The 13,100-nt window shown below is 49.2% G+C and overlaps 1 pseudogene; it reads left to right on the top strand.

Moving 5' to 3' along the window:
• Window positions 1-11,756: 11,756 nt before the first annotated feature.
• Window positions 11,757-12,254, top strand: LOC101143616 (iron-sulfur cluster assembly 2 homolog, mitochondrial-like; annotated as a pseudogene).
• Window positions 12,255-13,100: the final 846 nt, after the last annotated feature.

Here is a 13,100-nt window from a genome sequence, read left to right as displayed (position 1 = left end):
CGGGTGTATGCCTCTTTATGCACATGGTTATGGTGGAGCGCAGATTTGAACCCATAACTGTTAACTTCATGCGTGTACAGCATTTGGCCTAACATTTATAGGTTTAATCTTTAATTTTTTATTATTATTTATTCTTATTATTTTAGAGATGGGACCTCACTCTGTCACCCCGGCTGAAGTGCAGCGGCACAATCACAGCTCACCGCACCCCCCGAACTCCTGGGTTCAAGCAGTCCTCCTGCCCCCGCCTCAGCCTTCGGAGTAGCCGGGACTACAGGCGCGAGCCACCGCGCCCGGCTTAGTCTTTTACTTAACTGCCCTCTTCTTAGTACCTACTATTTTCTGGAGTAGGGATGCTAGGAAGTGGTCCTGAAGTAGTGGTTCTAGAGTTGCAGCATCCACATTGCTTGAGAACGTGTTAGAAATCCAACTCAGGGCCGGGCGCGGCGGCTCACCCCTGTAATCCCAGCACTTTGGGAGGCCGAGGCGGGCGGATCACCTGAGGTCGGGAGTTCGAGACCAGCCTGGCCAACATGGTGAAACCCCATCTCTACTAAAAAATTAGCCGGGTGTGGTGGCGGGTGCCTGTAATCCCAGCTACTCGTGAGGCTGAGGCACTAGAATCACTCGAACCCGGGAGGCGGAGGTTGCAGTGAGCCGAGGTCGCGCCACTGTACTCTAGCCCGGGTGACAAGAGCCAGACCCCATCTCAAAAAAAAAAAAAAAAGAAAAAGAAAAGAGGCCGGGCACGGTGGCTGGCTCACATCTGTAATCCCAGCACTTTGGGAGGCCGAGGCAGACAGATCACCTGAAGTCAGGAGTTCGAGACCAGCCTGACCAACATGGAGAAACCCCGTCTCTACTAAAATTACAAAATTAGCCAGGCGTGGTGGCACATGCCTGTAATCCCAGCTACTCTGGAGGGTGATGCAGGAGAATCGCTTGAACCGGGGAGGCAGAGGTTGCGGTGAGTCGAGATCATACCATTGCACTCCAGCCTGGGCAACAAGAGCGAAACTCCATCTGAAAAAAAAAAGAAAAGAAAAGAAAAAAGAAAGAAAAGAAAAGAAAAATACAATTCAGGCTGGGTGTGGTGGCTCACGCCTGCCTGTAACCCCAGAACTTTGGGAAGCCTGGGGGACAGGCTTGCTTGAGCCCAGGAGTTCCAGACCAGCCTGGGCAACAAAGCGAAACCTTATTTCCACAAAAAATACAAAAAAATTAGCCAGGCCTGGCGGTGTGTGCCTGTAGTCCCAGCTGCAGTGAGCCCTGGGGAAAGAAAGGAAGGCCCAGACATCTATGTTTCAGTAAGCCCACCAAGGAATTCTGATGCACACTCAAGCTGGAGAACCACTGTGCTAGAACATTCCAGCGACCTTCAGAACCAGACTATTCTGGGTTTACATTTCAGTTCTGCCCATGCCTCTGACCAAATGTGACCTTAGGCAAACTCCACACCCTTCCTCAGTTACTTGTCCATAAAGTAGAGATAATAATGGAATCCACATCATCAGGCTAAATGAAGGAAGTGTGCTTAGCACAGTTGCTGGCGCCTAGTAAGGGCTCACGACATATTTATATTATTAAACTACTACATCTCTTTTGTCACATTTCTGTGAATATTGTTTATCATCTTTATCGCTCACATAAAGAGGCTCAGAGAGGCAATGAGAGCTGCCCACAGACACCGTAAGGGACTCAGGTAGATTTAAGCCTGTCCTTTTAGATTCCAACTTCCCCAGCTTTCTCTGGACTACACATCTGTTGCTGGGACCAGCCCTGGTCTTCAGAAAATACAAACCCAATTCAACAAACCTATAAAACATTTCCAATGTGCCCAGCCCAAGACCATTGCAGGAAGCTTGAGAGTCCCAAGGAGGCTTTAGACACAGCCTCCTACCCTGACAGAGTTAACAGTCCTGCCAGGGTGGTAAGACCCATGTGAAAGAGTTAGAGAAAATGCAAGGCAGTGTGTGGTCACAGCATTGCCCAGAGTACGCAGCCCACTATCAGGGTGGGACCAATGTAATCACAAAAGTCCTTTTTTAAAAATGTTTTGGCCGGGCGCAGCGGCTCACGCCTGTAATCCCAGCACTTTGGGAGGCCGAGGCGGGCGGATCACGAGGTCAGGAGATTGAGACCATCCTGGCTAACACGGTGAAACCCCATCTCTACTAAAAAATACAAAAAATTAGCCGGGTGTGGTGGTGGGCACCTGTAGTCCCAGCTACTCGGGAGGCTGAGGCAGGAGAATGGCGTGAACCCAGGAGGCGGAGCTTGCAGTGAGCCGAGATCGCGCCACTCACTCCAGCCTGGGCGACAAAGTGAGACTCTGTCTCAAAAAAAGTTTAAAAATAAATAAATAAATAAATAAATAAATAAATAAATAAATAAATGTTTTGAGACAAGGTCTTGCCCTGTTGCCCAGGCTGGAGTGCAGTGACAAGGATCATAGCTCACTGCAGCCTTGAACTCTTAGGCTCAAGGGATCCTCCTGCCTGAGCTTTTGTCATCACACAGGTCTACGACTTCCCCCTAATTCACCAGTCTAGTCTCCCTAGACACAAACAAAAAGGGAAATATAATTTGGCATGACACATTCTAACTGAATACAGGGGATCCATAGAGGTCACCACTTCCTTTCTTAAGTATTCCCAAGCCACCTGTTTTATAATCCATTCCCAAATTCTCCTGAGTGTCAGTCTATCATTTCCAATATCTACTTGGAAAAAAATGAAGCCACCTGTTCACCCCCAACTTTCACACTTCATCCTATTCCCTGGGGCTTCTTAAGGATGAGCAATAGTGAATCTATGATCCTATCTCCAAGCATCTTTGGTTCTAGAGATATTATAATCAAACTTAGGTTTGGCTGCTCACTGCTTGAAAGCCAGACACCAGAGATAAGGGTTGATGGGAGGAAAATCAGGTTTACTTAAAGAGCTAGCAAAACCAAGAAGTTAATGGACTATTTATTGTTCTAAAGTACCATATTAAGTCATATTAAGTCAGTACAAATTTTATGCTGTTTTTATGCTAAAGTCAAGTGGAAGAGGCTGACCATGGTGGCTCACGCCTGTAATCCCAGCACTTTGGGAGGCCGAGGTGGGCGGATCACCTGAGGTCAAGAGTTTGAGACCAGTCTGGCCAACATGGTGAAACTCTGTCTCTACTAAAAATACAAAGATTAGCCAGGCATGGTAGTGTGCACCTGTAATCCCAGCTACTCAGGAGGCTGAGGCAGGAGAATCACTTGAACCTGGGAGGCGGAAGTTGCAGTGACCTGAGATCGCACCACTACACTCCAACCTGGGCGACAGAGCAAAGGGGAAGAGAAGGGAGGTTGAATTGGGATCAACAGATGACCAATTACCACTGACACCTGGGCACCAGTGAGGGTCCAAGAAGGTTGTGAACTTCTTTGTCCTTGGTCGGGTCACAATGCTTTTATAAATCTTTCACAAAACATAGATGATTTACATACTTCTCCTTTAATCCCAGAGTTAGTTTTTAAAAACTACGTGATTGCTTTTTTCTGCATATTATCTCAGTGCTCTAAAATTATCCTAGCCTACGTACAGGAATGGGAAAAGGCCCCTTAAACAAAAATTGAGTTAGTTATGTTAGTTCTTTTGCTGTTTCGCTGTTATAAAATCTTTTCAAGGCAAGCAGTGGGGAGGTGGCGGAGGGGAGCAAAAGGGGTGACCATTAGAGGATATTGTGGCTAACTGCAAATAGACTGTCACTCAGATAGACTCAGGACAAGCCGTGAACTGAGTAACGCAAGGAAGGAGTGGACCCTCATGTTCAGCAGATGCCAATACCTGTGTGGCCTCCTCTGCTCCCAGTTCTCTAACATGGTACATTTCTGCATCATGGGGCAGACCAGACTAGCCCTTCTGGGGGATTCAGCTGGTCCTTTGCCCTCCTTTTGCCCATCTGTTGAGTGCCTTTGTGGTGAGCAAAGTCTTCCCTAGCATCTTCCATTTCCCTACGGAGGGTTGGACATCCTTTGCAGTTCATGCCTGGTTTGAGAAGTAGAGCTGGCATCCTTCTCTCCTCCCCATCAATGTAACTGTGACCCTCACCTTATCCTGTGGGTAGACTTAGGACATATGCTAGGAAGAGCAAGCCCCGAGATGGTAAACACCATCCTCAGCACAACTCGCCAAGAGTTCTCACCTTCCAGGAAACATGTGTAGGGCTAACTTGGACCCCAGGAGCCCATGAGCAGATAAGAGTACCCCAAAGAGACACATCAGTATTCCTGCTCTGCATGATACCACTGTGAAACCCCAGATTTCCAGGAGAATTCTGACACTGGCAACATATCAAGGAAAGGGGAGCCTGAGTCTCTCTTCTCTTTAGTCCTAGAACAGCCCTTGGAGAAACAAGAGTGGCTCCGGAGGCCAGGGTTCCCATTGCAATTCTGTTATCAGCCCACTGGGTGCCTCTTTAAAAAAAGAGAGAGAGGGCCAGGCGCAGTGGCTCATGCCTGTAATCCCAGCACTTTGGGAGGCCGAGGCGGGCAGATCACAAGATCGGGAGTTTGAGACCAGCCTGACCAGCATGGTGAAATCCCCGTCTCTACTAAAAATACAAAAATTAGCCGGTCGTGGTGGCGGCGCCTGTAATCCCAGCTACTCAGGAGGCTGAGGCAGGAGAATTGCTTGAACCCGGGAGTTGGAGGTTGCAGTGAGGTGAGATCATGCCACTGCACTCCAGCCTGGGTGACAGAGTGAGACTCCGTCTCAAAAAAAAATAAATGCATGAATAAATAAAGAGAGAGAGAGATAGGAAATTCACATAATCTAAGGTCGGGCACAATGCCTCACACCTGTAATTCCAACGCTTTGGCAGGTTGAGGTGAGAAGATCGCTTGAGTCCAGGAACTCAAGACCAGCCTGGGCAACATAATGAGATCGACCCCCGGCTCCGCCGCATCTCTACAGAGACCTTTTAAATATTAGCCAGGCATGGTAGTGTGTGCCTGTGGCCCCAGCTACATGGACGGCTGAGCAAAGAGGATCACTTGAGCCTAGGCGTTAGAGGCTGCAGTGAGCTCTGATTGCACCACTGCACTCCAGCATGGGCAACAGAGCAAAACTCTGTCTCAAAAAGAGAAAGAAACAAACAGAAAAGAAAGGGAAGTCGCATCCTCTAAAACTAACCATTTAAAGCGTATGATTCAGTGGCCCTGAGTACATTCACAATGTTATGTTGCCACCAGGTCTAGCTAGTTCCAAGACATTTTCATCACCCCCAAAATAACACCCCACACCCTTAAGCGGTTACTTCCCAGTTTCCCCTCCAGCCCATTGTCATATGTGACCTTTTGTGCTGGCTTCTTTCACTCGGCATAATGTTTTTGAGGTTCATCCACATTGTAGCATGGCTCAGCACTTTATTCCTTTTATGACTGAATAATATTCCATTGTATGAACAGAACACAATTTATTCATCCATTCATCCACTGATGGACATATGGGTTGTTTCCACCCTTTGGCTAATGTGAATAGCGCTGCTATGAACATGCATGTGCAAGTATTTGTTTGAATCCTTCTTTTCCGTTCTTTTGGGTACGTACCTCTCTGTTCCACATTTCCTTTTCTATTCCCCCACCTTGCCTTAGTCAGAGGGATTATGGAGTCAGTAGCAAGGTGGGCTTCCTTACATACACCCTCCCATGTTCCCAGCTCCACTTCTCTGCCGGGCCACACCTGTAGCCCTTGGAGGAAGGGCTCTGGGCAAGGCCAAATTTTGTCTTCCCTCCAGCCATGTTACTGATGGAGACTGGTCCATCAGGGGATCAGGGAATCTCTTTTCTGACAGCTGTTCCCTGAGCAAACAGCTCCTGGTTTTACCCAGATAGAAAATCTCATTTGAGTCATCAAAGCGGCCATCTTTACCTGTGGTGAGCATGGGGCTCCCTGAGTTCAGCAGTGAGTGATTGTAGAGCAGAGGAGAGGAGAGCTGCATTTGGTATGGCCCAGAAAGAATGTGCCTTTCAACAATTCCCTGAAACTACAAAATTATTTCCCTGCCACCCCCTCCCCGGCCCTGTAATCACCGTCAGATGCAATGAACTTGACCCCTTGCCCACTTACTTGCCAGAAGACTTCCCAAGTGCTTTACCCACACTCTGTCTTAGCACCCTCTAAGGAAGTATCGGTGTCATCTCCAACTGGTAAGGAAAGCGAGGCTTAGAGAGGGAAAGTGACTTATCCAAGGTCAGCCAGCTAGAATGTGTGTAGTAAACCTGAGATTGAAACCCAGTGTTGTCTGATTCCAGAAGCTGCCCTCAGCCTCTCTGAAAACCCATCTGCATCATCCTGAATCCTTTTTTCCCCTAGGAAGGGATGTACCACCCCTCAGCCAGCTGAACAATGACCCCACTGCCATGCTTGGGTCACTCCAGGGTCTGTTCATCTGGGCATGGGCTCAGGATCAATGCCATGGTCAACTAGAGCTCAGTGGTCTCCAAAATCTTATCTCTGTCCTGCCCCCAGTGGCGCCTAAATGTGTGAAGGTCAGCAGTCTCTCTAGATAAAGGATAAATGGGGAATATAAGCCTGGATCACCCCAGATACAGATCCTGAGACACGGATTCAAATGCAAGTTGTTTATTTAGGAGGTATTGGTACCAGGAAGCCTTGGTAAGGGAGCAGGTTAGGGAGACAGGGAAGAGGAGAAATCTGGAATAGGTACATTAAAGAGGATACTTGTCAGCAAGGACAGTCATAACAAAATACCATAGACTGGGGTGTCTTAACAAACAACTTAAGGAGGCTGGAAGTCCAAGACCAAGGTAGAAGCATGGTCAACTTCTCCTGCGGCCTCTCTCCTCGATTCACAGATGGCAGCTTCTCACTGTGTCCTCATGTGGTCTTTTCTCTGTGCACACACAACCCGGGTGTCTCTCCCTCTTCTCATAAGGACATCGGTCCTGTCAGATTAGGGTCTCACCCTTTCTACCTCATTCTACCTTAATTACCTCTTTAGAGGCCCTATCTTCCAATGTAGTCACATTGGGGGTTAAGGATTCAACATAAGAATTTGAGTGGAGAGAGCACAATTTACTCCATAACTATGAGCAAGTTGTTAGCGACTAGAACTCAGTCCTGCTGAGGTCTTCTGGGAGACTGTCGGACACACCCGACATGTCCTACCCCAGGTCGAGGATGTCGTGGAACTCCTCCACCCACTTTTTTATTTTTTTTTTTTGAGATGGAGTCTCGCTCTGTTGCCAGGCTGGAATGCAGTGGCACGATCTCGGCTCACTGCAAGCTCTGCCTCCCAGGTTCAAGCAATTCTGCTGCCTCAGCCTCCCGAGTAGCTGGGACTACAGGCGCATGCCACCACATCCAGCTAATTTTTGTGTTTTTAGTAGAGACGGGGTTTCACCATGTTGGCCAGGATAGTCTCAATCTCTTGACCTCGTGATCCACCTGCCTCAGCGTCCCGAAGTGCTGAGATTACAGGCGTGAGCCACTGTGCCCTGCCCTCCACCTGCTTTTATCTCTTATGGTTGAAGGATGATCCCTGGACATCAACTTCTTGCCACCTCCAGGCTGCCCCTTGCACAGACCAAGCATGTGCCCTCATCCAATTGACACAACAGCTCCCATGAGCTGGGCACTGTTGTCTAACTTGGGCACACAAGGAAACAGGGTTTGAGAGGTGATGGGCAGCACCCGGGGCCTGGTCTCCTTCAGTCTGCAGGAATAGTGGGGAGGAACCCACCAGGGACTGCCAGGCTCTTTGCCACCTGGCACTCTGTCTTGTTTCCTTTCTCTGCCTTCCTCCCAGCCAGGGCGGGCAGTGAATACATGGACTCAGGAGTCAGACAGAACTAAATTTGAATCCCACCCTTGCCCCTTACCCACCATGTGACTTTGGGTAGGGAACTTCAACCCTCTGGGCTTCAGTTTCCTCTTCTGTAAAATGGAGATTACATAACCTCACTTGCAGGGCTTTTGAAAGAACTAAGTGGTCTGAGTGCAGAAAACACATGGCCCTGTCACATTGCTCAGTAAATGCTCTCTCTTTCTCATATTAGTATGAAATATGACTTTGAACTATTATTTTTCTGAATTTTTTCCTCCTTCCTGTGAATATTCTGTGGTTCCTGCTCCCAGTTTTTGGGCCTCATGCAAGTGATTTGACTTCAGCCTGGTAGTCTCTCTCTCTCTCTCTCTGTCTTGCTCTCTCGCTCTCTCCCTCTCTGTCTTGCTCTCTCGCTCTCTCCCTCTCACTCTCTCTCTCTCTTTCTCTCTCAAGGCCATTAGAGACTCCCCACAAGACCTAGAGTTCTTATACCTGGTTAGTTATTATAAACGATCTTAGAAGCTAAACAGACACCAACACTGTCTGCAGTGCACACACATATCAAGTCCAGTCCACAGACACAGTTGCTGTTCTTTCTGTGTGAGCAGATGCTGTTGCTTTGACTATCATTCAGGGCAGTGTAGATACTCTACTACATTAGCAGCACTTAAAAAAAATCATCAGGTCTTTTCTCCATTGGCAGGACCTGAAAATGTATCCTCTACTTTATGGAGTCTATGACCCATTTTCCATTAAGACAAAAAAAAAAAAAAAACCCCATCAAACTATGAAAGTCCAGGGACCACTGGTTTCCCCCAGCATCTTTATTTTATGGTGCACACAGCAAGGCTCAGGAGGCCAGGACACCTTGCCTGTGGTCGCAGGGAGCCTCCCCCTGCCCCCAGGCTCCCTGCTCCATGCACCTCGCCTCTGCCTCTCTTTTGTCTCCAGCGTGTGCGCTTGCCTACGTGCGTGCAGGGCCGTGTCTCCATCCCTGCTGCTTCTTTGTCTGGCCTTTTGTGTCCAGACAACAGAGAAGGGTGGCAGAGTGTGTGTTGCTCTCATCCATCTGCAAACAGACCCCCTCCAGACGCCCTGCACCTGCTCCCAGGCCCTCCCAATCGCCCCAGCAGGTGCTGCAGCCTGGCCATCCTCTCCCTGCCGCAGTGGCTTCTGCTGCTGCTTCTGCTGAGGCTGAGAGAAAGGTGCAGACCGCAGCCGCCAGCACAGCGGCTGCCTTCCCTCCTCCCCGCCCGCCTGCCGCCACCCCTCTCAGCCACAGGAGATGAGTCTCATCTTTTTTCCTGTGTGGACAGCTGCTGACAGAGCCAGAGATGGGGCTAGAAGGAATTGGGATGGGGAAGACAAGCTCTGCAGGAGACTTTACAAAAACACCCTTCCTCCAGTTTTGCAGTCACCCTTCTTTCTCCCACGCCCCCACACCCAATGCACTCCAAGCCTCATCGATGCTCTGGAACATTTCGCCAAGTCATTCCCCCTCCCACCAAGTCACCACCACCATGGTCCTGGCCTCCAACATCCCCTACTGGGCTTCCCACCAATCTGTTCTCCTTGCTGCAGCAGCCTGAAGATTCTGGAAATGCAAAGCTGACCTCATCACTCCCCTGCTCGCAGCCCCTCTGGTCTCAAGATGGAGAGCAACCTTTACCTTCCCTTGCAACCTTACCCTGCCATGGCTGGCCCCCAGCCCAAGGTTCCACCCTCATCATTCAGCACGCTCCCACCCCAGGCACACACTTCCAGGAGCAGCCCAGCCTCATGGTCTTCAGGGAACCTTCCCTGACTTTTAGGTCCCTGGATTGACTGGGGCCCCTCTCCTTCTGGGGCTGATTTCAGTTTAGAATTACATATCCATTTGCTTTTCTGTTGTACACAATCTCTCTCTCTCTCTCTCTTTCTCTCTCTCTCTCTCTCCACCCCCCACGTCCCCGCCACCCCCACAACTAACCCGTGAGGTTCATCATGGGAGAAGCCTACTTTTTTGTCGCACCCCAGCATCTCCAGGGCATGGTGAAGGGTCTGCTACACAGGAGGCCTTCCACATATGTTTGCCAGAAGAATGACTAAATCTTGAAGCTTCCAATGCTGCGATTCTGGAGGGCTTCTCAGAAACCACTTTATAGATGGAACAGAGACCCAGAGAAGAAAGGTGGCTTGCCTGAGGTCTCTGTTTCAATACAGCCATGCTGACGGTGTCATCCCAGGGTCTCCAGGGACCCCAGCTGCTTATGCCTTCTAAAGGTCAGTCTTTCCTTTAAAAGCCAATCAAATGTCTCAAGTGCCCACCTTGAAATGGCTGCAGAAATGCAGTCCCCTTTCAGGGACTTACCTGGCTTGTCTGGGTTGATGATGGTGTCTTCATCTCTCGCTCTGAACATCTGTTCCTGTCACCTTGATCCTATCTACCTGTCTGTATTCCTGTGGCCTATGGTCCTCTCTGCAGACACAGAGGCCGACTCCCACACCACCCTCATTATTCCTCATAGTACAAACAACACAAAGCTCTTGGGGATAGCACTAAGACAGTTTGGGGCAAATAATAACATTTACTGAGCATTTACTGTGTTTCAGGTTCTGGGATAAATGCTATAAATGCAATAGCTATTAACAGTCCAGTGATGCCGGGGACACACAATCTCTCCCCATTTTATAGACAAGGAAACTGAAGATAAACAGACACAACTAGAAGGGATCTGAGCCAAATTTCAGTCTCAACAATCTGCATCCAGATCCTGGCCGCATAGAGCCCTCTCCCTGACCGTGTCCCACGACACCTTCTGAGGCTCCCATCATCTTCCACCTGGTCAGCAACCCCTGTACAGTCCTCCCTGCCTCTCGTGGTTCCTGTCTACTCCAGCCTGCCCACCCCCACACAGCCACGCCACAGCCGTCCTGCAGAACAGTACATTCCTTATTTATGAGATGCATCTAGGCTTTCTGCAAATCAGCTGTGAATGCCACAATGCCTGCAGGAGGGAGGCAGAGAATTCTGGAGCCAACATCTTCCAGAAGGCAGGTAGGGACCGGGCTCAGGGTACAAGGCTCTAGTAGGGGCACCCACTGGGCCTGCAGAGCACAAATGGCGCTGGGGAAAAAGTGATCTGTGCTGTTGATCTCCTTTGCATCCTAGCCTGCATCACATAAGTGGCAGAGAGCCTGGAGGATGGGGAGGTGGGAAATAGGGTGGACACTAATATTAATCCAGCATCTCCTGAAACACACACAAAACCCTCCAAGGCGGGGATTCTTGTGCCCACTTTATAGGGGAGGAAACTGAGACTTGCAGAAGGTAGGCAAGCTCTTTCTGAATGTATAACCTTGCTTTGTCCCTCCTGTCCCTTAAAAAGAGGAGAGTTAAGGTGGCTGGAAGGATGTCCTGAACATCATCAGAAAACTAAATATAAAATAAGGTAGGAAAATGAGGCCCAGGGGAAGGAATGTGGACTCAGAGATTAAGCTCCTCTTCTAAATTCCTGCCATGCGATTCTATCCAGTTGCTAACAGTGAACTGTACGCTTGTTCCAGGTGTCCTGGAAGACAATGCAAACAGGGAATACAATTAGTTTCACAAGTGGCCAATGTCTGCAAAGAGGAAAGAAACTAGAAGCACAGTGACAGAGCTATGGCTGGTACTGAAAACAGAGAAGGAGGTGTAGCCCCACTCCAATCTCGATCCCAGATACCTACACTTCTGGGAACTAGCTCTTGGTTCCCTTTCCACCATCCCTCTACCCCACCACCGGGGAGAGGGCTGGGTGGGGGCGGAGCAGGCGCGCAATCTGATCCCACCGTGGAGGGTGTGTTTTTATATCTTACCACCAGGTGGCAGTGCGGGGCAGGTCTCAGTAAGAGGTTTCCTAGGACAGACTGAGGTTTCTTAGGAACTTCAGTGAGTGAGTGCTACAGCCTTAGGTGGAACCTCAACAAAGAAATTGATCTCCTGGGTGGAGGAAGATGGTTGCCGCCCAGGGGTTGTCCTTAAGGGCCGCGACGCAGACAGCGGTCACTCCCTGGCCGAGGGGCAGGCTCCTCGCGGCCTCCCTGGGACTCCGGGCGTGTCCTCCAGCCCCGAGGCCGGCGACGGGCAGATCCGCCTCACGGACAGCTGCGTCCAGAGGCTTCTGGAAATCACCAAAGGATCAGAATTCCTCAGGCTGCAGGTGGAGGGAGGTAGATGCTCCGGATTCCAGTACAGACGTTCACTGGGTACAGTTATCAACCCCGACGACAGTGTATTCGAACAGGGTGGGGCAAGAGTGGTGGTTGACTCTGATAGCTTAGCCTTCGCGAAAGGGGCCTAGGTGGACTTCAGCCAAGAACTGATCCGAAGCTCATTTCAAGTGTCAAACAATCCTCAAGCACAGCAAGGCTGCTCCTGTGGGTCATCCTTCTCTGTCAAACTTTAATGCGATGACAGGTGACTCTGAGATTGTCACCAGTTGTACCAATTTGAGGAAAGTGGAATTAGTAGAATTCTAGAAGTTTCCTTCTAATCATGTCCCTCTCCATTTTATTTCCCACAGTCCAGGAGTACTGTGTTATGCCACTATTATTTTCAGAACGGGAAGATTTTACTCTTGGCTTAATTTTTCCCTCCAACTCCCCTCAGTGCTAAGGCTGAGCCTCCAGATGCTGTTACCTCAGATTTAATCACTAGCTGAAACTCCATATAATCTATAGAGCCTCCACAGCTCTAAAATTTGGAATTAACTTCTCTGGCCTTAAGAGCTGCTTGTACATATGTGGACAGCTATGTATAAAAGCTTCATTTAAAAAAAAAGAAAGAAAAGAAATTGATCTCCTGCTCTGCCAGAATGAAGAGTCCTGGACAGAGAATCAGGAGCCCAGAATTCAAATCCCAGCTCTGCTTCCAGGGCTCTGCGCAAACCGGAGCACATCAACTTGCCTTTTCAGTGTTCGTCTTTTCATCTGAGAAAGGGGGAGATTTATGGAGGGAGGAGGACACTGAGACCCAGCAATGGAGGACGATCGTGGCCAATGAAGCCTGGGACAGGCAGAAGTGGAGAGAAAGAATTTCCAAACTAGAGGAAAAAAAAAAAAAGAGGGGGTAAAGGGCCCATTTCCAGGAAGGTGAGCTCCGCTTTGTGTCTTCTGGTTGGTTCGGGGGAGTAAACTAGTCAGGACTTTTTCAAATGGAAATGACAGAAACTCATCTTAAAATGTCTTAGTAGGACCAAAAAAAAAAAAAAACACAAACGTGGGAGAGAGTGTTCTTTGGCTCCTGTGATAAA

This window comes from Gorilla gorilla, chromosome 23, assembly GCF_029281585.2.
Source record: "Gorilla gorilla gorilla isolate KB3781 chromosome 23, NHGRI_mGorGor1-v2.1_pri, whole genome shotgun sequence".
Classification (NCBI taxonomy): Eukaryota; Metazoa; Chordata; class Mammalia; order Primates; family Hominidae; genus Gorilla; species Gorilla gorilla.
Note: the sequence above shows the minus strand (reverse complement) of the source record. Positions and strands in the feature narration are given on the sequence as shown.